This window comes from Onychomys torridus, chromosome 2 (assembly GCF_903995425.1).
Source record: "Onychomys torridus chromosome 2, mOncTor1.1, whole genome shotgun sequence".
NCBI lineage: Eukaryota > Metazoa > Chordata > Mammalia > Rodentia > Cricetidae > Onychomys > Onychomys torridus.
This window is the reverse complement of record NC_050444.1, coordinates 47464450-47488710: the sequence shown is the minus strand read 5'-3', so window position 1 is coordinate 47488710 and position 24261 is coordinate 47464450. Positions and strand designations below refer to the sequence as shown.

General features: G+C 38.0%; 1 protein-coding gene across 1 annotated transcript in view; it reads left to right on the top strand.

The window, feature by feature from the left end:
- The first annotated feature begins 565 nt into the window (after positions 1 to 565).
- The window catches only part of Fhl5 (four and a half LIM domains 5), a 40571-nt gene continuing 16875 nt past the window's right edge, over positions 566 to 24261 (top strand). The window contains exon 1 of the mRNA XM_036178960.1: positions 566 to 682. The gene's annotated coding sequence lies outside the window, so the exon portion shown is untranslated. The remainder of the gene's footprint in view (positions 683 to 24261) is intronic.

The following is a 24261-nucleotide window of genomic DNA, read 5'->3' as shown; positions in this document are numbered from 1 at the left end:
AAGCAGGTAACTGTCCTGAGTTGTTTCATTCAAGTCTGACACTCCAAGTTCTCAAATTTCCCAAGAACAACGTGGTAGAGGCAACCAGCAACATCTCGGCTGCTCTCCAAAGAACTCCAAAGGTGAGAGTTCTCATCTCCCAGACAACACAACAGAAAAGACCCGCCCTTCACATGTTTCCTACCCATAAGAAGGATTTGGGTAGCCACCAGAAAACAAACCAAAAATGGATTGATTAAGGAAATACAAAACATAATACTGTGGGAGAGTATTTTTTTTTTTACAGTTATGGCCTTAATTGAGCTTAGTCAGTGGAAATTCTCAAGTGTGTGTGTCTGCATAAATGTTCTATATTTTAAACTTTGGGGCTTAGCCAGATGCTTGAGCTACTAACACTGGTCAAATTTCCCTTTAAGGATATTCTGAAGGGAAGTTTTTCCTTGTGGTTTTAACTAGAAATTGACAAGGAGTGGTTTTTGGCTGAGGAGGAGCCTTGTGTGTGTTTGTCACAGAGTTGGAGGAGAGAGCCTATTTTTTCCTACAAAGTTGAAAGGCTGTAGGGAGGGTTAGTGCTGATGACCCATTCTGTTCCTTTTGGAATTGACATGCCTGTGATTGAGAGGTGAATCCACCAACTATCCCGGACTCTGTAAATCAAAGGAAAAATCAGCTTGAAGAAACAGTGAGTTTTCTCTAATGCTTCCTTTGTTTGTTTATATGGCATTTGTGGCTTAAAGTTTTTAACTGAGATTTTTACAAACTTTCCAGGAAATGCTTAAGATAAACTTCTGCTTGGAGGGTGGGTACGTACCACGAAGCCTTGCCTATTAGAGCTGATTCCTCCTGCTTGATATTCTTTTTCTCAAGTTTTACAGATTTCTTATTTTGATGACACTCATGGAGGCAGCGCGGTGGCAGATAACTGGAATTGCCTCCCGGGTTTTTAACTATCTTAATACAAGGACATTTTCCTTTTTCATAAAAGGAGAAGAGGAGGTATTCCAGGTTTTATTCTGCTTAATTTATTTGAGTGAATAATGTTATCATCGGGATATTTCATGACTGAATGAGTCATACAGAACACACCTTAAAGTCTTAGCCTTTAAGTAAAGGGGTTAATCAGAAGCCTCCTATATCCCAGAAAAATCTTACTACTGTCTAGAAGCAGGCATAGAACAATTTCTAATCTGTTTCCAGAGGTTGAAGTAAAATGCCTCTATGTCCCACTCCCATAAATATGATATATGAAATTGAGATGCCATTATTTAGGCAGAATGGACTCATCTGTCTCCCTTTTTTAGGCACACCCTCTTTGGTAACTGTCATCCATTAGAAACCAAATTCAGCATGCTAGCTGGTTTGGAGTATAGAAATGTGGAAACATAAAACATTAATAAAATGTGCAATTCTTGTACCTACAAGGAAAGAACATACTTGAGCTGCTTTGGCCATTATTTCAGGTTTATAATACTGCTATGTGTAAATCCTAGAAAAATTACATGTACATCACAGAAAATATTTCTAAGAATACATGTCAAAATAGATGCCTGAAGTCACAAGCCACATTGCTTAATGAGGAAGGTCAACGCATTGTATCTGTTTTCTACTTCTATAGATTTCCATGTTGACCTCAGCTGAGTGCCAGTTTTCCATCTAAAGCAATGTCATCTCACTGACAAGCTTTCTCTCCTCTTCAGCGTTGCTTGCCCACAGCAGTATTTCATGTAAACACTTTTTAATTTGGATTATGCAAGTATTTTCTACTTATACTTACATTATCTACTTATTATACTGAAAATAAGTGTTTTTATAGAAAATTTTAGGGAAGCTTTGGATTTTTTTGTTTGTTTTTTGATGGTTTTCAATATAGGAACCATGGTCTCTTTAGAAATGATATTCAAAATCTTCAGCTCATAAAAGTTTGACTTAGCTGTCAGTTAAAGCTTGTTATTTCATTACTCTTGTAAACAAGGTCTTCCTGTCTTGGGAAACCACTGGTACCATACAAGGGCCTTTGAAGAGAAGGATGAGTGGTGGATAAAGGATGCTTCCTTCAAAAATACCTCAAATCCTCTCAAAATGATCAGCTTGAAAGTGTACCTGCCTCTAAGTCAGACCACATGGCTCATGTGGCCAGCAGCCCTGTCTCAGAATAACAATAATAAACTGAATGTAGTGGTATGAGGGCACGCAGGGCACCAGCTGGAGTGTGACAGGGATAGCATTAGGATCCTTCCAGAATGGCCTAGTAACGTATGTTATTTCTGTCTGCTGCCTCTTTGGTGCTGGCTACACATCTCTCTTTGATTGTCTGACAACATTTTCAAACCACACAATCCAACTAGGTACTTCCTTCTGCTTCACATTGTACTTCCAACAGGTACACTCTCCTACGATCAAAGATAAGCATGGTCAAGGCTGTGACTCAGTCACAGTCCAGGATAATCTCTCCCCTTCTCTTACCCTCTGGCTTCTTTCACTTGGTTGACATTAGCCCTTTAACTGATTCCCTGCTGCTAGTTAAAGGAATAGATCCCCTCCTCTGCCCACCCCTTGTTGAGGCCTTCTGAGCCCAACCTCCATTCATGACAGCTTTGCATTCTGAGTAAGTTCTGGTGCTTCTAACAGTCTACAGACTTCACTGAAAGGCAAGGAGAACTCTTAGACTGGATGAGCCAGGTCTCAAATAACAGTGTAGCAGCATCTCTGGTTGTCATTAGCACTAGACAAAAAAAAAAAAAAAATTGGATACATTAACCATTTTTTCTGTAGTGTTAAACAGGCTTAATCTAGTTGATGAGTAAATAGGTGAAAATGAACAGATTATAGGCAGGCATACTTTCCTGGTTCTGTAAAAAGAAAGGTAATCATTTGATAATTTTGTCAGAGTGTTAGCACTCTTAAAAATATTAACAGTCCTATGATTGTGACATGTAATTAAGATGAGGTTCCTGTGGGGAAAGGGTTTCTATCATAAATTTTGATTAAATGCCTGCCAGTGTAGAACTAACAATGCTTCTAATGTGCAATTGTTTTTCACATGAAGGTTAACATTTCTTTAGCAGCTATGTGGATATGACTGTCATTTGGGAAAATGTAAATACTGGCACTAAGCTGCCAGGCAGTCTAAATTAAGATTCTGTTTCACAAGTGATTTCTAGTTCTACAATTATACCTACCTGTTTACTCCAGGAACATCTTTATAATTATACTATGACAGAAACTTCTAACCGTTGACCAATGACTTTTCTAAATTGAGCAGCTATACTCTGATTTTATCCAATATTTCTCTTATTGTCAAAGTGATACTTTATATTTGATTTCCAAAGAACTACATATTAAAACTTTTTAAAACTCTATGACCTCAGTTGAGAGGCTTAATAATCTCAGTATGTTTTCTTTTTATTATTTTACTTTTTAAAAATATTTATATAACTGATATTTAATTTATTCAATTTAATTTTCACTTAAAGCAATATACAAATTTCATCATTCTGTTAAATAGCATTACACATGTTGATGATGTCTAATGTTATTTTAAAAGTAGAGAACCCTTTCAAATCCTAGCCAAACTTAAGCTTATTTTAGCAACTGTCCAGCAGGCTATAATTAAAAGCACAAAATATATTTTGAAAATGTTAATCACTGGTCAGCAAATATTTATGTAAAGAGCCACAGATAAACATTTGGGACCTTAAAACTAGTGACCCTAGTGTTGCAGGTACCAGGTAGCCAAAGCAAGAGTACTAGGACATGTGCATAACTGCATTCCACAGCAACTAGCCAGTGTGCTGGGCGTGAGTATGGTTTCATTCCACTGCCTCTAGCCAGTGTGCTGGGTATGAATTGGCTTCACTCTACTGTAATTAGACATATAGGCATGGCCGTTTCCTCCATCACTAGACTGTGTGCAAAGACATGTGTATGAGTACATCCCATTGCAACTATACAATGTGATAAGGCACATGCATGGTGCCTTCCTCTGTAACTAGTGGTAATACAGTAATGGGTGTGGCTGAATTTGAATGCAACTTTATTTAGGCTCTGAGATTTGGCTGGAGTTGCAGACCTGCTCTAGAGCCTCAGTCTAAGAACTCTACTTGCCTGAGTTTGAAAAACTTCTGTGAACATATACATGTAGGCCTGCATATTGAGTCCCAGGCCAGCCAGGGCTGTATAGTGAGACCCTGCCCCCCCCAAAAAAATCATTGTTTGTGTTTGTGGGGGGAGGGGGATTTTTTGTTGTTTTAGGTTACACTTTCTAATAACTGGGATAAAAAGAGAATAGATCATGACTCCTCACCTAATAAAACATAATTCTAAAACTTCTAGACTTCATTCTTCCCCTTTCTCAATACACACACACACACACACACACACACACACACACACACTCAAATAAGGGGGAAACCACCTGTTTTATAGTGTACACGTAGAGTTGAAATTTTCACTGAATCATGTGCTTGTCTTTTTGGACTTATGAAACAATCAAAATTAAACAACTATAATATGTGAATCAGTTTATTAGCAATTTTATTATTGCTAAAGCTGTCTTAAGAGAACACAACTTGTATGAGAGGAGGATCCACCCCTGCTCTGAACTGCACTTTTCTCAGTGGGCAGACACGGGTGGAGCACCTTCCTCACCTGGGCAGGTGCTGAGGGCTCCTTTCAGGAAAGGCACCTGACTCCTCAGCAGAGTAAATGAGAGATGTTACACGTGGGAGCATGTCTTTCCCAGTTACTTGCAGATGAAGTGATTGGGGGGTGGAGAATAGAATGAGTCAATTAAGGGTGGGGAATTTTATGCTCAGTTCTTCCAAATGAGAGAAACTCATGCGAAAGAAGAGAGAGGGATAAAGCTTTTCTCATAGGACCTTTAATTCAAAAACTGCACTCTGGGTCTGTCTTCAGTATTAGTCATGCATGAAAATTGTTGAAATGACGAACAAGTTAAAAATTTTAGTTAATCTGTCATGGATCTGCTTTTCCAATACTGTCTAAAACTAGACAAGAAGAAAATTGTGCCCTGGACTGTAGTTGTGGCCATGCAAAGCTGAGCTCTGAAGGCTCGAACAGTAGAAAGGGCTTTACCCGTGACCATCAGTTGTCAGGGCTTGGTCCAAGAAGGCTGCCGGAAGCACTTCCTGCCGCTCTGCTCCATTGTGACCCCCGCCCGCTCCTCTCCATTCCACAGCCTGGACTGTGGAGGCCCTCGGCTTTGGAAACTCTCACCTTTTCCAAGTCTTTCTGCTATTCAGCTTTTAAGACATAATTCCGAATTTTCCCTGCAGTTTTCTAAAAATTATGACTTCCCCAAGCACCACATTCACACCTCAAAGCATTTTCAAGGGTCTGCTTTCCTTTCTTTTCACAGTCCTTTCATCCACGGATGTACCTCAGGCTCATTGCAGACTGATAACACAGCAGTCACTAGGAACCTGGTTGAAAACGAGCTCTACTGTGCATTTTCTGCGGAACAGACTACTAACTAGAGACCATGAGAGCTATGGGTGGTAACTTAACTGAGAGCCATGGGCACATACAGCCAGAGTCCAGTCTAAAAACATGATGGAGTAAAAATGTGTCTCTGTTCTGGTTTGGTTTGTATTGCTCTGATAAATACCATGACTGATGCTGAGGACCAACTTTGTCTAAATCTTTGAGAATTAGAACAGATAAAAATTAAAGCTGCATTTTAAATATTGCTCCCCACTTACTGTCATCATTATAATCAACAAATTTTAAATGATCAAGAGTTTGTAACAATCAAGTAGTAGTATCACCACTGTACCAGCTATAGTTTTACTTTTAATCATATTCTGGTGGGAAGTAGACTACACACCTCATGTACTCATGTCACAGCCACATTATTGGAGGTTACGAGCCACAAGTTAATGCAAAACCCATTTTTGTGTCTTATTTCCAATAGCCATAGTAATCCAATAATGATCACAATAAACTAAAACAAATATGGACTTGCATTGACTATTATGTGGGACCGTGCTTCTTTTGAAGACAATTGCTTCACTTTTTACAGCTGCCAGCCCGTTGGCTTCAGGTGCAGAACAAACCTCTGCATTTACAGGCAAGAGGCTGATACCTGGCAGAAACTAAGACGTGGTGAGGGATGCAAATGAATAGCAGCCTTTTTTTCTCTTTTTCCTATTTTCAGAAAACACATCTGTAATGAAAGCCACTATTAAAAAAAACAAAAACAAAAAACAAAAACTTTTTTTCTATGTGAAAAAACAACACAAAATAAATTATTTTCACTAAATACTGTGTCAGTGTAAAAACAAAACAAAAATAACAGTGTCTTCCTCTGAACCCAGTTTTTTCTCTTGTTAGATGAGAGAAACAGAACAGAGAACAAACCAAGGACTTCAAAGCCATCTCGGCTGCCAGACTTAGTGGTTCTGTGAAAGTGAGATCACAAGCATGCTTTAAGCGAATGCAAACATAAAATGAACCCTAAGGCTGTGTCGCTCTTTTGCAGGCCATCTAAGGAGTCTCCCATCAGAGCCCCTTCACCGACTCTCCCCCTTTCTCCCGTTTCTCCTTCTCTTCTTCTTTGTTGGGAGAGTTTGATTTTTTTGATATGGTATTACATAGAATATTAATTGGCTATATAACTCATTTGTTTCAGAGCAGTTGTTCTTTCCTGAGGAAATGATATCACACAAGGTGAAGTGAGGTAACAATTTTTTTAAAGTGACCAAAACAGTAACAAATATAAGACAGCCTTTAGCATCTAATTTGAGCTGATCTTAAAGGAAATCTTTTTTCATTCTTAGCTCTTCAGTTAACTAAGCGTGGACCTCAATAGATCACACATGGAGAATTTGTAATGTAAAGCAAGGCTTGTTTAAATAAATTTGGATTAACAATATGAAGCCATCCTATTAAATATTTGCAAATTTTGATTTGGAGGCACATTCAAATTTCCCAGATGCCCCTGGAAAGAAGTCTGAAGGATAAATGCCTTCTTTATAACTTAGTTCCCACGTGTAACATAGTGATGTTAAAATAAACTGAGTTTTCACATTCCATGTTCAAGACCAAGAGACTGTGTACAGATATGTGTTGAGATTTAACTGAAAATTTTGAGACAGGCAATTCCCACCCATGATACCAGTTTCCAAAGCTATGAGAGACTCTACTGCAAAAAGAAGACCTGGTGCTCCATGTTTTGCCAGCACATTGTCCCTTGTGGTTGCAATCATGACTGCCTTTTTAAGTAAAACATTGGTTGACTGGAAACAGTGTAGATTTTGAGCACTATCCAATGTTATAGAACTATTGTGGTAACAGATTACACACACATACTTAAATTTTGTTACTTTTCCTGTCTATTCATTCTATAGTTCCCACATGCTTTCCTCCTCCACAATTTTTACATTATATAATTACTAGTAATTTTTAATATAACTTTATTGATCCATGTTATCTAATTTGTTCTATTGGTATAATATTAAACAATTCTACCTTGTAAGACATATTACAGTTATGTTTTGGTATGTATTTAGTTTTTGTCAATACACATATCATTGTCAAAATATGTGGTAAAAAGCTGATAATGCATTGTTCTGTACAGCATTACAATGAGCTATCACCCCCACGCCATCAACACTGTCAACTGCAATTAAAATTTGCAGGTCAGTTTCGAAGTTTATGACTATAACAAGGAGTTTATGTGACATACGATATGCCCTTCCTGGTGGCCTGTTACTCTTCCCAGAGATGCCTAGGACTAGGACCTCTCCAGGTCTATGAAGAGCTGGAAAGAGCTCTAGTTGTCAAAACTCAGCCCTGTGCTGCTCAGTCTCATGCAGACTGAAGACTGCAGTGGTCACTATTTTTGAAGAAGAATGAAAATGTGTAAAGTAACAGTGAATCTGCAGTTCATACCTTTGCCCAACAGCAAAATCTCTGCCAGACCTGAACAAAGGTAGAGTTTTATATCCAGTGACTTAGCACATCCATCTATAGGAAGAGAAACAAGATATCTGCAGGCTTCTTAGAAATCAAGGACAATATGCCCACCAAACCTACAGGAAGCACGTCAGACATGAAGGAAACACAACAGCATCCCTCATAGAACATTCCAACAACCTATTTTGTGGGCCTTGATAAATCTGATAAAGTAGGGACTTTTCACAAACTGCCATCAGTTTCATCTGAGATATTTTAAATTACCTGGTAGATGGGAGGTGCTGTTGGGCTCCAACCTGAAGACCAGTGTCAAGAAGATGTGCCTTGCTTATCCTGAGCTTAAACTTTGGTTATGAGGGATACAGCCCACACTGAATTATGTAAAATAAAGGCATAAGTTTAACATTTCTAAGAGAATCAAAAATAACTTGAATTAGACAGATCTCAAATCACATAATTTCTGAATTTTCTCTCATAAACCTTTTAATTGAAACTGTTAAAGGCTTTCCTTAGAAGGATCAGAAATTATCTCTTCTTTCATTCTTGTGTTTAATGATAAGATCTCCAGCCAGGAGGATCTACTACCGTCCATGCCAATGCCAGGAAATTTCAAAGGAAATGGTATTTAGCTTGTCTGCTACAAGCTCAGAAAAGAATGTGTGATTGGTTATAAAAGATTATTTATTGCTTTTTGTTGAATAACTGAAAGTTCTTCCTCACATTTATTTTTTAAATCTGGAGTTTTCATTTAGAAGAATTACAGATTTAAAAAAAAAAACTGTTCTGTAGACACTATTAAATAAATAATGTCTATCATTAAAAATCACTGCAAACTAAATATATTCTTCATTTAAATGAACAGCTTCTAATTTTATCCAAATATTGGAGATAGAAACTATTTCTTATATTTAAAGGCATATTTATTTTACAGAAAATCATAAAAGATAATTGTTGTTTGATTATCTATATTATGAGATTTTTAAAAACTTTTTAAAGATTACAGTACTAGGACCAACCAACTACAACATAGAAATTGGAGCCCTGAGCAACGTTCTGACTTCCTGGAACAGGAATTTTTAACTGGCCCTGCTCTGCAGCAAAGGCTAAGATGAATACATTTGTCATCTTGTTTGTGGTGACTTAATGGAATGAGGATTGACGAGTGAATGAAATTATTTTAAAATATTGGAGAGATGAAGTGATCAATAGATTTTCTAGTCCTCAGCTCCTCACCTCTTTATGGCTTCTAACTGAGATCACTGATGGAGAGTTCATGGAAAGGCCATAGCTTCTCTTTCTGATTCTGTTTCCACAGACCATGGCAACTTCTTCTGACCCATGCACCCAAATGTCTGTCTTGGTGAGGGTTTTCTGATGATTAATTCGAGATGCAGACATGGCCCTGGTGACAGGCCTGCTCCAGTCTCAGTCATCTTAGTTTCTACAATGCCAGATGGCATTTCTTGCTGACAAGCTTGTATGTGCCATTGGGTACAAGAGAAGCCATTAAGAACTGTATTGGGTGGGCAGACAGATGACTGTCCAATACCACTCAAATCAGCTACCAGCTGGCAGTAGTTAGGAATGTGATGAAGAAATTTCCAGCTAAGAAAGGACGACCAAAAACAAAATAAAAATTAAAAACCTGGCATGATTAATAGCTTTCTGGAATTTTACAGATTGCTTGCTGACTATCCAAGGAGCATACAGAAAAAGTAGATGACACTTGCTAGTATGGATTAGATTTTTCCTGACAGACTCCATCACTAGGAAACAGGATTGCATTATCTCTGACATGCACAGAGCCTGTGTGATACTATTAGATAAATCAACACTTTAAATCGCTCCTAGTCTTTAACAAGGTCTGATGCTAAGATTCCTAAAATGGCCTCAAAGAGAGTAAGACAACCCAGGAACTGGTTTTGCTTTTCTAAAACATTTTTTTCCAGGAATGACCAAGTAAGAACACAGGGAATGGAAGGATAGGTTGAAACCATACCTTCTGAAATGTCCTTCATTCCTTTGTAATGATGGATTAAAAGAAAGCTGAGATATGGTTAGGACATGGAGATACAGTTACCTTACAGGCCAGATTTTTCTTGTCTTGAGAGTTGCTTTACACCAGTGGATTAGAAATCGGTAGCAGGTTGGGGATTTAGTTCATTGGTAGAACACTTGCCTAGCAAGCACAAGTCCCTGGGTTCGATCCTCAGCTCAAAAAAAAAAAAAAAAAAAATCAAGAGCATGAAGCCTGTGAATTGTTAAAGAGTCCTTTGCTTCTTGAAAGAGTGAAATGTCTGAAAAAATGTTATGTGTGTCCTTACCTTGGTGAGAATGATGTCTTAACGCTGTCAGTTAATGGCTACCATCACAGCATCATTCTAAAAGTAATTTCTCCATGAAACCATACAAAGTGCCTTTTTTTGTCTTTGTTCATCTCCACAGAATTAACAGATGGAAAGGTCTAGTCAGATGCTCTGTTTCATGGGAGAGTACTTCCCTTGCTCTCAAGAGAATTCATGTTTGAACCATCCACACAAAACATTTGGACTTCCAACAATCTGAGCTTGCAAGGATTCTCTAGAGACTAATATCAAACATTCCACCACAATTCTATGTTGCTTGTTTTAGATTATTTTTGATGGATGCCCCGAAGTTATGGCTTTGGTTATTTTAAGATTGTTGAATTTTGTTTTTCTTTCAGTAGCACTTTGAGTGGGGGAGGTGGGGAATAGTGACTCCTTCAGAATGTGAAGCAGTTCTGGCTATATAGGACCTTCATCAAGCAGAGCAACCTGCAGCTGACTTATTGTGACTCTTCTGTTTGACATCTACTTCGGGTGTGATCGCAGGCAGCCAACAGGATTTTCATTCTGTGGTTTAAAAAAAAATAAGGGCCAGAAAGGTAAAATGACTTCTGTAATAGCAAATTAAAAGTTTGTACTAAAGTAAGTGATGTGGGAATCTTTCACCTTCTGATTTCCAAGCGAGCATTCATCTTGTGCTTTGGTTATGAGCAAATAAGGTACTGCATTATATGTTTGCCCATCCTCAGAATGAGAGAAAAACATGAAAGAAAAACCTAAGAGTAGAACCTACTTGCTCGTTCGTCTAACTCTTTTGTGGGCTTTTAGTGTGTGTGTGTGTGTGTGTGTGTGTGTGTGTGTGTGTGTACATGCGCATGTGTGTGTATGTACATGTATACGATGGGTGTGGGTACTGGCAAGCCAAGAGTACATGGGGACATCAGAGGACAACTCTGTGGAGGTCATTCTCTCCTCACTGGTATGTGGGTCCAGGGATCAAACTGAGGTTGTAAAGCTTGCATGGCCTTTCACTGCTGAGGCCCCTGAACAGCTGCAAAGCACATATATGTGAACTGTTCTGAGGAAGAGCACATGTCTGTTTCTCTGCCATGGTGTGGATGAATAATAAACTGGAAAGGTTTACCTTTCTCAGGGATCTCATGTAACGCTCCTCAATCTTAAATTCAGTAGCTCATTGACATTCACAACACTTGTGCTAACTACAGTGGATCTAGGGGCAATACCTTGAACTTGTGCGGCAGTCATGGATTCTCCAAAGTCAGATGTGCAGACCTCATAACAGAGAACTAAAACACAACTATTTGGAAACTTTTCCACTGGAGCTCAACTATGCCCCTAAGTTTAGAGAAAGAATTCTTTTAAATGTCCTACTCCTGCTGTTTTATTAAAATATCTTTATTAGCTGTTGTTCAAAGGACACTTGAGAAGTCTTCTCAGCCACCCTTATAGGGATAGCAGAAGAGCCATCCCTGGCCGACCAGACCCCGAGGACTTTGCCTTCTCCTCTCTAGTCTTCATTGTTGAGCCTGTGGCGTATATGGCACACATACCATGTGTATGAATTAATGCACTATCGTTGGAATAGAATCCTCCTTATACTTGGGTTTTTACAGTACTTGTGCTAGACTCCAGCTTTCCCATTCATTTATTCAGTTGTAACGTTTTGTTCAGACCCTGTTCTGAGATGCACAGGTGATGTGAAATGCTCATCCCTTGAGGAGCTAACAACCCAGGGGGACACACTGGGAAAAAGAAATGAACAAAATGTAACTTTGAACTCAGGTGAGAAACTTATGTCCTGAGAGGTTAAAAGCACTTCACACAGAGTGGGTTTTTTGTTGGACCTTGATTGGAGGAGAAGTGTTAGGATGGACAAATAACAGACTACTATTTATATGTTGGTTTACTTTCTTACCAGAGACACGAGGAGAGAAGTGCATCACAGACAGTCATGTAGGAAAGTTCAAAGACCTCACTGTATTTCCCCTTTTCTATTTTAATAAAAAGGAAAAAAGTTATAACATAAGAAAAACTATATACAAAAGTACAATAACTATATACCATATATACAAACAATAAATACCTAAACAATGTCTAGTCCATTTGTATTTTACAAATTCAGAAAAAAATTCCATTATCTATCTTATTTTGGTAAGTCCAAAATGTACCTGATTCACTTTCTATCCTAACTTATATTACTAACGGAACTGTCTTATAATGTCTTTCAAATTTATACACTTACACCTCTAGTGAGTTTCTTTTCTGAAATTCTTAACTATAACTATAACTAACTGATCTTCAACTCCCTCAGAGAACCAAGAAGGAAATAATACTACCTAATAAAAAATGAAAACAGGAAATGCATGCAAGCAGCTTCCAGAAAAAAAATGTGAGTTGACAGAAACAGCCAGCTGCCTGGACAATCACCTGAGGTTTCTCCACAGTATTGGGGCATCATCTTCAGCCTATAGGCTTAGCGTATCTGACAGACTCATTTGTGAACTAGGATGTATACAAGGTCAACAGTTTGACTTCACATTTGGTGAGAGCAGTCCATGTACCAGAAACACCTGAATTCCATTAGTGTCATGTCATGATTCAGGATTTTAAATTCTGGAAATTGTTGATTTTTTTTTAAATTCAGCTGTCCATTCTTCTTGGCTGTGTGTGTGTGTGGCCTCATCTTGGCACCCCATTCTTCTCTACATCCCTCTATTAAATGCCGGTCTACTATTGAGAGGGGTGAGCTTATTATTCTTCAAGAATAACTGTTTCATCTGCTATTCTACTGAACCTCAGAAGCCATCGGCCCACTGCCTGTTCAGCTGCCTTCAAAGAAAAGGGCACGGTACCTTTTACAGATTGCAAAGGCCACACACTTCAGAGATGGTGCCATATTGTCCTGGCTTCAGAAGATGCCTTTTGTTAAAGCCACAACCACACTTGTTTTTGGCAAGAATTGGTAATACTTTGTTTCATGTCTTGTCTGTCCTGTTTTTTAGCAGTCGATTTGAGGATACTTTGTTGTCCAGTGGCTAACTTTTGCCACAATGAAAGTTAATTCCATATGCAGTTTCTTCAATGCCCATATTTTCTCTGAAGTAGATTGGTATTGCCAGGAGCTGACATATCTCATAGTCATAACAAAAAAGGAAAAAATTTCTAAGTTATTAAAACATTTTAAATGCCATATTCTGTAGATCTCTGAAGGGTTTGAAGATGACCTGTCTATCTAAAATATATCTGTTCAATCTTGAAAACACACCTAATAAGACTAAAAGTTCGATTGTAATGTCTAACTACTAACTTTCATTTCTATATATCCTAATAGTTGGTAATAATAACATTCAAGGATCAGCAAATTGCATTACATTGTTAAATGAATAGTATAAGTACAATATCTTGAGCAAGATTAGAAATATGTGTATGGCATATTCTAACAATCTCAATCTCTCTCTTTCTCTCTCTCTCTCTCTCTCTCTCTCTCTCTATATATATATATATATATATATATATATATATATATATATATATATATACATATATATATAATTTGTATACAATATAAAACAATCTAATCCAATGTGAAGTATTTAAAACTAGTAACTGTCTTTTTCTTTTTTCTCTTCTTTTTTTAAACGAACACCTTAAATCTAATCTCCTTTGCCTAGCCCTTTTCCTAACCCTTAACAACAACTTGTAACCAACCCTCCTAAACAATGAAAACTATTCCAGACCCAAAACCAAAAGACCAAAACACCACCCATCCCACACCACCCCTTTCGGAATGTGGGCGTTGTATTCTTAAAATTGCTTCCTACTGGGTATGGGTGAAGGTCTCTTTATTCTGAAAAGAAAAATTTTGGGTTAATTGTCAAATTCTAGGAAAGGTAACTATATTCTTTGTTATCCATAATGCCAAAGTTCAGCGTTTATCTCAAGTCCTTATTCAAGTAGTCTTTGAAACTGGATCATCTCATCTAGCCATCTCAGAATTGCTCTAAGCACTTTGTAGTCCAAAGCTGATCTGTAGATTATGTTTGTCAGCTTAGTGATATTACTATTGTCCACATGGAATTGTTGTTGTGGGGCCCCATCTTCTTCCTGAAGATTTCAGTTGATGTTAGACCTGGCTGTGATTTCCTGCAGAAAACTGATAAGAGACTCGAACACAAAGACATGTACAGGCAGCTAATTGAAGCCTTTTCTCTAGAATTAATTAGTACTCTATATGACCATTATTATCTTAACAAAGTTTAAAAGGTATATATAAATGATATGTATATATATATATATACATATATATTAATCTTGTAAATTTTAATATAAAATTCATACTTTAAGAAAAGTTTAAAGAATCAGAATAGAATCAAAGAAGTGAGATTAGTAATAGAATAGTCCCTTAATTAATTTGGTTTTTCTCCTGTCCCATGTCAGAAGATGGCTCTTTCTTCTGGTATGATACAAGGAGTTTGCATTTTCCTTTTAACAACATGCTTGAGTTTAAAGAAGGAGCAGTGAAGGGTAAGGTTTTCAGCTATTGCTCTGACCTCTTGGCTTTTAATTCTGCAATTGGCTCTGTTTCTTGTTTAACAAAACAGTTACATCTACAATATAGTGTTTCTGGGGAGGAGGGAGTCATGGGAGGTAACTAGAAAGAGTGAGAGATAATAAGAAACTAGTATACTATAGTCAAGGATTTCTGTGCTGAGTGAGTTTAGACTTTACAGTAAAGGAAATCTGTGAAAATGCAATTTAAATCAGGAAAGAAGATACTGAATCTGAGTCAGATTCTTTGATCATTGTGGAAGATAGTCTTGAGCTTCTTGGGAAAACTACACTTATCAACAGAGAGCAAACACGTGTGTAAATTGCTGGCTTTAATCAGGAGAGTAGGTGTAGAAAGGGTGCAGAGAAGTTGTTACAGCACTTGAAACATTTGCCTCAGTGTGCGAGCACAGTGCGTCCTTGATTATGCAGTATAGATGGTTTCTAACCCCTTTGTAGAGAAGATTGCACATTGTACCCCGATTAGTGACGTCTTAAAACAGAAATGCTTTTGGCTGCTGCTCATGTACACCTGCCTGCCCTCACAGCATGTTTTCAAAATTAAAACTCCAATGAGGAAATGACAAGTAAATGAAGTACATTTTAAATTCAGATTCTTCATCCAGTCGTCTTCTCCAAGTTTAATACACAGGCAAATTTTAAACTTCAAAAATTTCTACTAATGTTTTCCAAGAGCTTTTTAATATTGTCTACACTGTTCTTATTTGAATCATGTTTATCCCTAAATAAATCTAAAACAAGTGAATCCATGAAAGACAAAAGGATTGACGACTAAAAGACTAGCTCCAGATGCCTAGACAGGGAGAGAAACAATATGTTCTCTCCTACCATCTGCTAGTTCCTTCTCCTCTCTCCTCTCTCCCATTCCTCACTTCTCTTCTCTGTGGTCCTCTCTGTTCTCTTAATACTGAGCTACACTAGAACTGTGCAGAGGATTTAATTCCAATACGCGAAATGTTAGTAGAAATGTAGTCCTATAGTTAGAATAGTTCAGCAGCAGCCCCAGAAACTATTTTGAAAAAAAAAAAAAGATGAAAATTAAGCCAAAAATCCCAGCAGAGTCTAAAGAGTGCATGTTTGCATCTGTACGCAAGTAAATTATGAGCAACTTACAGACTATGCATTAGAGAAGAGGTCATCTTAAATATCATTTGCTGTACATTCTCTATATAAGGCATGTAATCACTGTGATATTTTTAAACAGCATCACTACTTCCATGGTGAATATGAAGCTATAATCAAATCAATAGGATTAACTTATAATTGGATTTAGAATGGGGAATATATGATAATTCTATTCTGTCAAACTAGAACACTATGAAATAAAATTCCTTAAAAATATAGCTATATAGTGCTTTTGGTGGAATCCAAAGGGTTAAATTGATTTCAACTCCATCACATAAAGGTAGAAGCCTTCTTGCTTTAGAATCTTCTATCTCTGATTGTAAAAAAGTCAGAAAACACACACACACACACACACACACACACACACACACACACACACACACACACACACACACAATGTATGCCTTGGTTTGTTAAGACTACAGTAGGTAACATTTTGCATATTGGAATTAAATTCTTTGCACAGTTCTAGTGTATCTCAGTATCACGAGAACAGAGAGGACCACAGAGAAGAGAGGGGAGGAATGGGAAAGAGACAAGAGGAGAAGGAACTAGCAGATGGTAGGAGAGAACACATTGTTTCTCTCCCTGTCTAGGCATCTAAAGCTATTCTTTCAGTTGTTGATTCTTTTGCTCAGTCAACAAACTTCTCCCCATCTTCCATGTTAGCACAAAAGAGCCCCCTGAATAACATTAGCATGCAAAGCCCTGCCCCAAATTCATCTGGGTTCTTGCCACAGTTGGTATAAAGAGTAGACTACATGGATAGATAGCTCAGTAATCCTATTCCCCTTGATTCACCATCTGCTGTTTTAAAGAAAGGATACATATACAGAAAGGAGCATGTGTGTAAAATGCCAAAAAATAACAAATCAGCTTCATAAAGGAGAATTGATTGTATATTCAAAATATTTTATCTGACTTTCTTGCCCTCTTTCAATGTCAAAAGTGAAAATTAAACTGAACTTTGAAGTTATATATTTATCAACACCATGCTTTTAAAAATTGTTCTATCACATTGTGTGTACGTGTGTGTGTGTGTGTGTGTGTGTGTGTGTGTGCGCGCGCGCGCGCGCGTGTAGAATTTCCTGATGACTGCATTTGGCTGGTTGGAACTTATGTGAAGGACACAGCTTTTATAGAATCTTTTGTCACTGCCTGTTTCATAGAATGTAAAGCTTGGTGTTGGGAAGGTTGCCTGTGCCTTGTCCCCTTTTATTACCATATGGTGAGATGGCATAGGACCACGTATTTATTACAATATATTTATTTATTTGTCCTTTGTTCTTCGTGGACATTCAGGACTGTGTCTTGATATATGGATAGTCTATTGTTCTGAGTATGCATGTATAATTGTTATTATTTATCTATTGGTATAGTAGAATTTGCTGAACTCTTTCAGTAACAACGGGTTAAACTGAGAAGATTTCCTGGTAGCATCTTGGCTCTCCTCTAATGTGTTTTCTTGGGTCTTTCTTCAGCTGCCCACCTTTTCTCCATTATGAATTTGTTGGACTCCTCTGTGTGCTCTGGATGTCAGCTCTCAGTGGATAAACAACTTGCAAGACCTTCTTTGACTCTGTGGCTTATTTTCACTAATTTGGCTTCTTGACAAACAGAAGTTCTTACGTGTAACTGAACATGGATTCCATGCAGCTAGTACTTTCTCTGTCTTAAGAGCTTTTTCATATTGACATGTTTATGCAGACTGTGTTGTCAAATTTTCTCTTTTCCCTATCTTATAATCCGCCAGAAATGATGTTGTCCCATGAAGAAAGACAGTGAGTATGCATCTAATTTCATGTTTTTCACTTGGAAATTCAATTGACCCAGGGCCATTTGCTAAAAAGACCATTTTGTCCCTCATCACCCCTCTTGGTCAATAGATCTTTCCAACTTGTTGCAATGCAATACTGTCTGTTTGGTCACACTTCCGTATGTGTGGGTTCATTTCTGAGCCCCCTTCTTTCCCAGGGATCTATGTGGTTAAAGCTGTTAGTACCCCACAGTGTGTTGCAGCAGCTCTTCACTAACCTTACATCTGACTCTGGAAGCATTCCCGTCTTGTTCTTGATTGAATGTGATTTGATTGTTCTCGGGCTTTGTATTCCTGTGTGGGTTATAGAACAAGTTCATAAATGCCACCAAAAATAGCCCAACACTGTTTTAGCTCGATCTGTAGAGCAAGTAGAGAGAAAATCAAAACAAACAAACAAACAAAACCTGACAGGTTCAGAACACTGAATTTTAACTCCATGAACATCTCATATCCTTCCACTTGTTTGGATTTTCTTAATATTCCATCAAAACTTTTATAAATTTTTATGTAATGGCCACATGACACAGTAATTGAGCAGTTATGATGTTTCAAAATCACTTTTGATAATTGTACTCTCTGATTATTGCCATTGAATGATAACAGGATAGATATTTCACCTACAGATTTTATCCATTCTGATAACCTGAAGACATAACGGAATACTTGACTTCCCAATCAGGTTACCAATAAAGGATACATTTGTTTCTCTCCAGTCTTGTTTTTGTTATTGTGTGGGATTTTTAGTTTGTTTGCTTGTTTGTTGTCTCTTTTTTCTTTTCTTACTTTGATGCCATGTATGACTTCCTGACAAAGCTGAATAGAAGTAACTGCTGTAGGCATTCTTTGCTAATTTCGGTTCTCTCACAGAGCTCTTTCTCCCAAACTTGAGGGGTCCCTTTTTATTTTCCTTGTTTCTGTCATTCTTCCAGTTTATATATTCACACCTGAAGATTTGGAGCTAAGAACCACAAGTAACAATACGCAGTACTTCTCTTGTAAAGAGAATGAGATTTTGATTAGGGTGGTTTTAAATCAAACTTTTAATCCCAACAAATATTTGTTTGTGACACCAATGTCTTTCTTTCCCATTCTCTCTTTGCCCTTCATTTTATTCTGTCTTTTGAATTTTTCAGGCCTGGAATGACAGAGAAATCCTCATAATTTTTTTGTTATGTGTGTGTTCAAACCAGGTCCTGGGCACTACCACCCAAATTTCATTGTTGTTCTTAGTATTTTAAACCAAAAACCAAAGGAAGATCTCATAAGTCAGTCGTCACTGGTTGTCATGGTCACCAAAGCTGGGAAGGCTTCTGTGAGGAAGAGGCTCCTCCTGAGAGTGTTCCTTTTCCTAGCTTGCTGATTTCTTCCTTTTTTTGACTGGATTTTTCTTTTTTTCCAGTTCTGCAATGCATTTTATTTTGATTTCTATTCTTAGAAGAACATTTTTATGCATGTAATTTTCCAAAGCTTCAGCAATAATCACCTTTGCAATTAAATTTTAATTCCGAATCTGGCATCAACTAGTATTAAAATTGTCCTTAACCTGCACTAATATGTTCCCTTTTAATGCTCTTATTTCCTTTGTCTGTTACAACACAGTGGCCTTTTGCTGACTCTGCTTTGTCCCCTTCACACTCCACAGCTTGTGTTTGTCCACAGCCTTTTACCTTTTCTCCTTTTCTGTACAGCTTTCTCTAAAAGCCTCATCCAGTACCTTAACGTCAGTCAGCTCCCCCTGCATTTCATCCACCACTAGACGGCTCAGCTGTGACAACAGTCAAACTTGCTTTAACGTAACACTCCACTCCAAGTTTGTGGACAGCCAGCCAGATGCCTCTCAAGTCTAGTTCCTCAAAATCAGTGCACATAAATTTGAATTAATCTTGCCTCTCGATTAGTTTTCTTCCACGCCCCATCTTCTTTAACACACGAATCCTACAAGGAACCCAGATGTAAAACCTCAGGCTGATTCTTTCTGACTCCTAAACACATTGTTAGGTCCTATTGCATCCTGATTCCCCCTCTCACAGCTCACGTTGTCCTCTTCTGAGGAAGATGGACATCACCTCCAGCCTGAGCACTTCAATGCTTCCATCCTTTCCTAACTGCCATTCATCTCCCGTGCTTCTCAGAAGCCCAGGACTGGATGCACAAATGTGCTGTTGTATGACTTCTCCCAATCTCTAAAAGCCTGTCTCACACGCTCAGTTCTGTTCTCCATTTTATCAGCCTGCACATTTGGCAGGACACAGTACATAGCCCGTGTGTATGATAAACTGCACCATCTACACTTGTGTAGACAGACTAGCCATTACTACAATAATGGAATTGATCAATGACACATTTCTCGGAACATATTCCTGCCTATAACAAGATAGGGTTGGGCAAATGGTGATTTATGCCACTCGGCATTCCTTTCTTGCTCTTCTTTATGAATGCCTCTTATGTATAAGTGTGCTTCCCAACTGTGTTAGCCCCTAGTAATGCCTTTCCTCATAACTACAAAGACAGAGAGGTCTATGCAGATATCGGGCTCCAGTTTCTGAAAGGTGCAGATTTGAGTTTCCAGCTCCTGCATTTAATCATCCCAGTGATTTTGGCTTCAGAAAATAGTCTCTTCACCTGCCAAAGAGAAAATTTATAATAGGCATCGGGGGATGGGATTATAGTGAAGATGAACAGAATCTATATGCGTTTGTTAAAATAGCATCCTCCTTTCGGGAAACTGGAGTATTATACACCATTGCTAATGTTTCTATTATACCACGGGTGGTGCTGTTCATGTCCATTCTGCCCTATGATTCATGAGTCAGCCCTTTTCCCCCACCAACTGCCGCCTCTAACTCCACCACTACTACTGCCATTCACAGCCAAAAACTAGTTATAGCAACTGGAAAACTGACTGTAGGCACCCTGAATGGGTAGTAATCATTCATAGCCCCCACCCCACTTGCCAGCATCACAGCATTTTATGTGATACTATTGCTAGGCTCACTCCAGGGAGGGGAGACACAAAACCAAGAACATTACCCAAGCCAAACTTGAAGAACCAATTAGTTTACTGAGGTTTTTTACAAGAGTATGAGTGAGAGGATACATACAGCAGCAGAAATGACTCTAAGACAGCTGCATCATCAAAGCCCACCTCTGTGTGAGCCACACCTCAGGAATTCAGGGACCCTGAAATACACTGCACACATTGCAGGCAGCTACAGGTCAGGGTCTCTTCCAAGCAGCTGGGCTCTTCTGGGCCTCTTCTAGGCAGCTTAGGATATCTGAGAGTCTTTACAATTTGGGCATGGAGGGCGCTAGTGAATCTGGTCAGTTTCAGAGACACTATGAGGTGTCCTAGTTATTTACTGCAGGGGTTTTAAGGGGCTTCCTTGTAGAACAGAAACTATCAACTCAAAGGAAACTGTTATGCAATAAGGAAGTAGGAACATTTCTTTCATTGTACATTGACCCTCCAGCTTTGTAGTTAGAAGAGTTCAGGGAGTCTCCTGAACATTCACTCACTGGAAGAAGATTCAGGAAATAATTTTGGCTGACAAATGTTTTCACCTAGAAAGAGAATAGAGCCAAGGTTGGCAAACTATAACACATCCATTACAGGCATGTAGATGCAGCTTCTCCAAGTAGTTCCTGAATGTTTGATTGCTGAAAATAATTGTTCTGTCTCCGTCCTTGAGGAGGTAATTTTCAGAAAACACTGGACAGGAAATCATGTGAGAAATGAAATATACTTATCTTCCATCTCTACCCCTAGAATTTCAATTTGGGTTAAGGATGCACTTCGGACATTTAAAAATTTGTCACGCATAGAGGACTACTCTAACTTCCGTGATGTTTCGTTTCTCTTTGCTGCTTCCAAATTTTATTCAGATGTTTACAAACTGTCCTAACCTTCTTAGTCATTATGTGTATGCTCTCTGCCAATGCGATGTGTTTCATGTGTTTTTATATAGCCTTTATAACTTCTAACTGTTTACTTTGCAAATAAAACATACTTCACATATTTATTGAATTCATGGATAAATGACAGGTGTGTAAATGCCTAGTGAGCCTATTAAGGACCTCAAGGATGGCAGCTAGTCCTCCCTGCCCTCCTCCTTGGCATGCTCTGTCAAGTACACCCATGGTGAATCTCTTGATTCTGCTCAGTAGAATAAGATATAAGTAGATGCTGATCACAGCTTTAGCCATCAGTACATTATCATAAAATGTAACTTTACAGAAAAATATTCTTCATTTGAGAAATAGCACCTAGTAAACAGCATCGCCAGCCAGGAAACTCACATCCTTTTATACACAAATTTAAAATCTAAAAGAACAATACAGAAAATAAAACCTTATTTTCCTTTCTATGCTTCATCATACATCGTTCCACTTTATAGTGGGTAGTGATAAAAATTATGGGCTTAAGTTTTATATTAACTGTGGGGTGAGTTTAGAAGCTTGACACCGATGTCTCATTATGTCCCACACATGAATGGCTGGCCATGCATACCTACAAGTGTTGAACATAGCTTGTAGGGATATGGCAGTAACACTAATAGTTCTTAAGCATCCTAATCAAAAATTCAGGTTGCTCTAGCATTTAAAATCTCCAAAAACAAACTCTCCTGTTGTTTTTGACAAATAATACTGGGAAAGAGTACTCCCCCTCCTCCACCCTGCAACTTTACCCAGTGGACAAAGATTACAAATGGGCTGCTTAGCTTGTTTATGGACACAATTCTCCCACTAGTTAAAAACATGTTGATTCCATAGATAAAGAAGGCAAGAAAATACAAATGGTGCTCAGAAAAAAAGAAGTGGTAAAATTTCACAGAGCTGAAAATGACTCATCTAACCTCTCCACCTCACCCCACTTAGTCAGAGGTCCAAAAACTTTAAAATTTCAAGGTCTTCCTGATTGCCTTATGTAACCTAGTAAGAATCCTTTCTCAAAATTCAACATTCTATTTGAGATCCTGTAGCACCCACTTACATGTCTTTTCTCCTTCCATATAAACTATGAATGATTACTTTTTCCTTCCTTCCTTCCTTTCTGTTTCTTTCTCTCTCTCTCTCTCTCTCTCTCTCTCTCTCTCTCTCTCTCTTCTTTCTTTCTTTCTTTCTTTCTCTTTCCTTCCTTCCTTCTTTCCTTCCTTCCTTCCTTCCGTTCTTTCTTTCTTTCTTTCTTTCTTTCTTTCTTTCTTTCTTTCTTTCTGTCTCCTTCCTTCCTTTCTTCTTTCTTTCTTTCTTTCTTTTTCTTTCTGTTCCCCTTCTTTCCTTCCTTCCTTCTTTCCTTCCTTCCTTCCTTCCTTCCTTCCTCCCTCCCTCCCTCCCTCCCTCCCTCCCTCCCTCCCTCTCTCTCTCTCTTTCTTTCTTTCTTTCTTTCTTTCTTTCTTTCTTTCTTTCTTTCAGTTCTCCCTCCCTCCCTCTCTTCTCTCATTCTCTTCCTCCCTTGATTTGCAGATTTCCAGCTGCTTAACTCCCATAAAAACTTCCTAGGAAAGTCCTGCCCCACTAGTCTCTCTATTGGCTCTCTAAGAATTGTGTATGCTACTAATAAATGTAATTATTTCTATAACATTTTTAAATAAAATATTTATGCATATTTCTACATTCATGGTTAAGTGACAGACATCCTGAAATGAGGACTGAATTTTGTAATGTGTTTTTGCAAGAAGAAAATACACGTTCAGTTTGTTCATTACTTCAGATTATAGTCTCAGTTCTCGCGGTAAGTTTGAGACTGAGTAAAGGTGGGGAAGTCAGCTACCACTGAGTTCATATTCAGTATAATCTTATAGATGCAAAAATCATAAGAGTCTAAGATATTGGACCAATTCTGTTTTTATCCTACCTAATTCTCTGATGATGTTTTTATAAAAGAGAGTGAAATAAGAGCTGCCCTTATCTTTTTAAAAAATAAGGAAATAGGGTTCAGCTGGCTTAAGATGTTTCCATGTTGTGTAGTGAGGGAGGGAGGATCATGCATTCCTGTCATTATATTTATATTTCTGACCCAGCCAACAAATGAAATACAGAAATTATAATGTTGTGCATGAGTTATTGTTTTAAATAAAACATTGGAGTAGTGCATTTTTGAAATTTTTAAAATTTGTCTTCATTTTTCTAACATACTAAAGTCTCATAAAATGAAAGTCACCTGAGCATTCCCAATCCAGGAAGGATCCCACTCTTTATGGTGGCACTGTAACTAAGAATATATTCCATACGAAGGGAAAGAACTTAGAAGTATCCTATTTACTGTGGAGATTAGATACTCGGTCACTGTAAATGTAATTTAAAATATTTTTAGCATTTCAAGGGAATCAGATTCATCTTCCTGCTGTTTATGCTTGAATTCATCAGGAATGGACATTTCTGTGAAATTAATCAAATAGGGAATTCAATGTTCCTTGCAGATAATTTTGGCCATATCCCATGGGGAACTTTCTAGTCTGGGTTTGTATCTTTCCTGGGAAAGACCCCTGT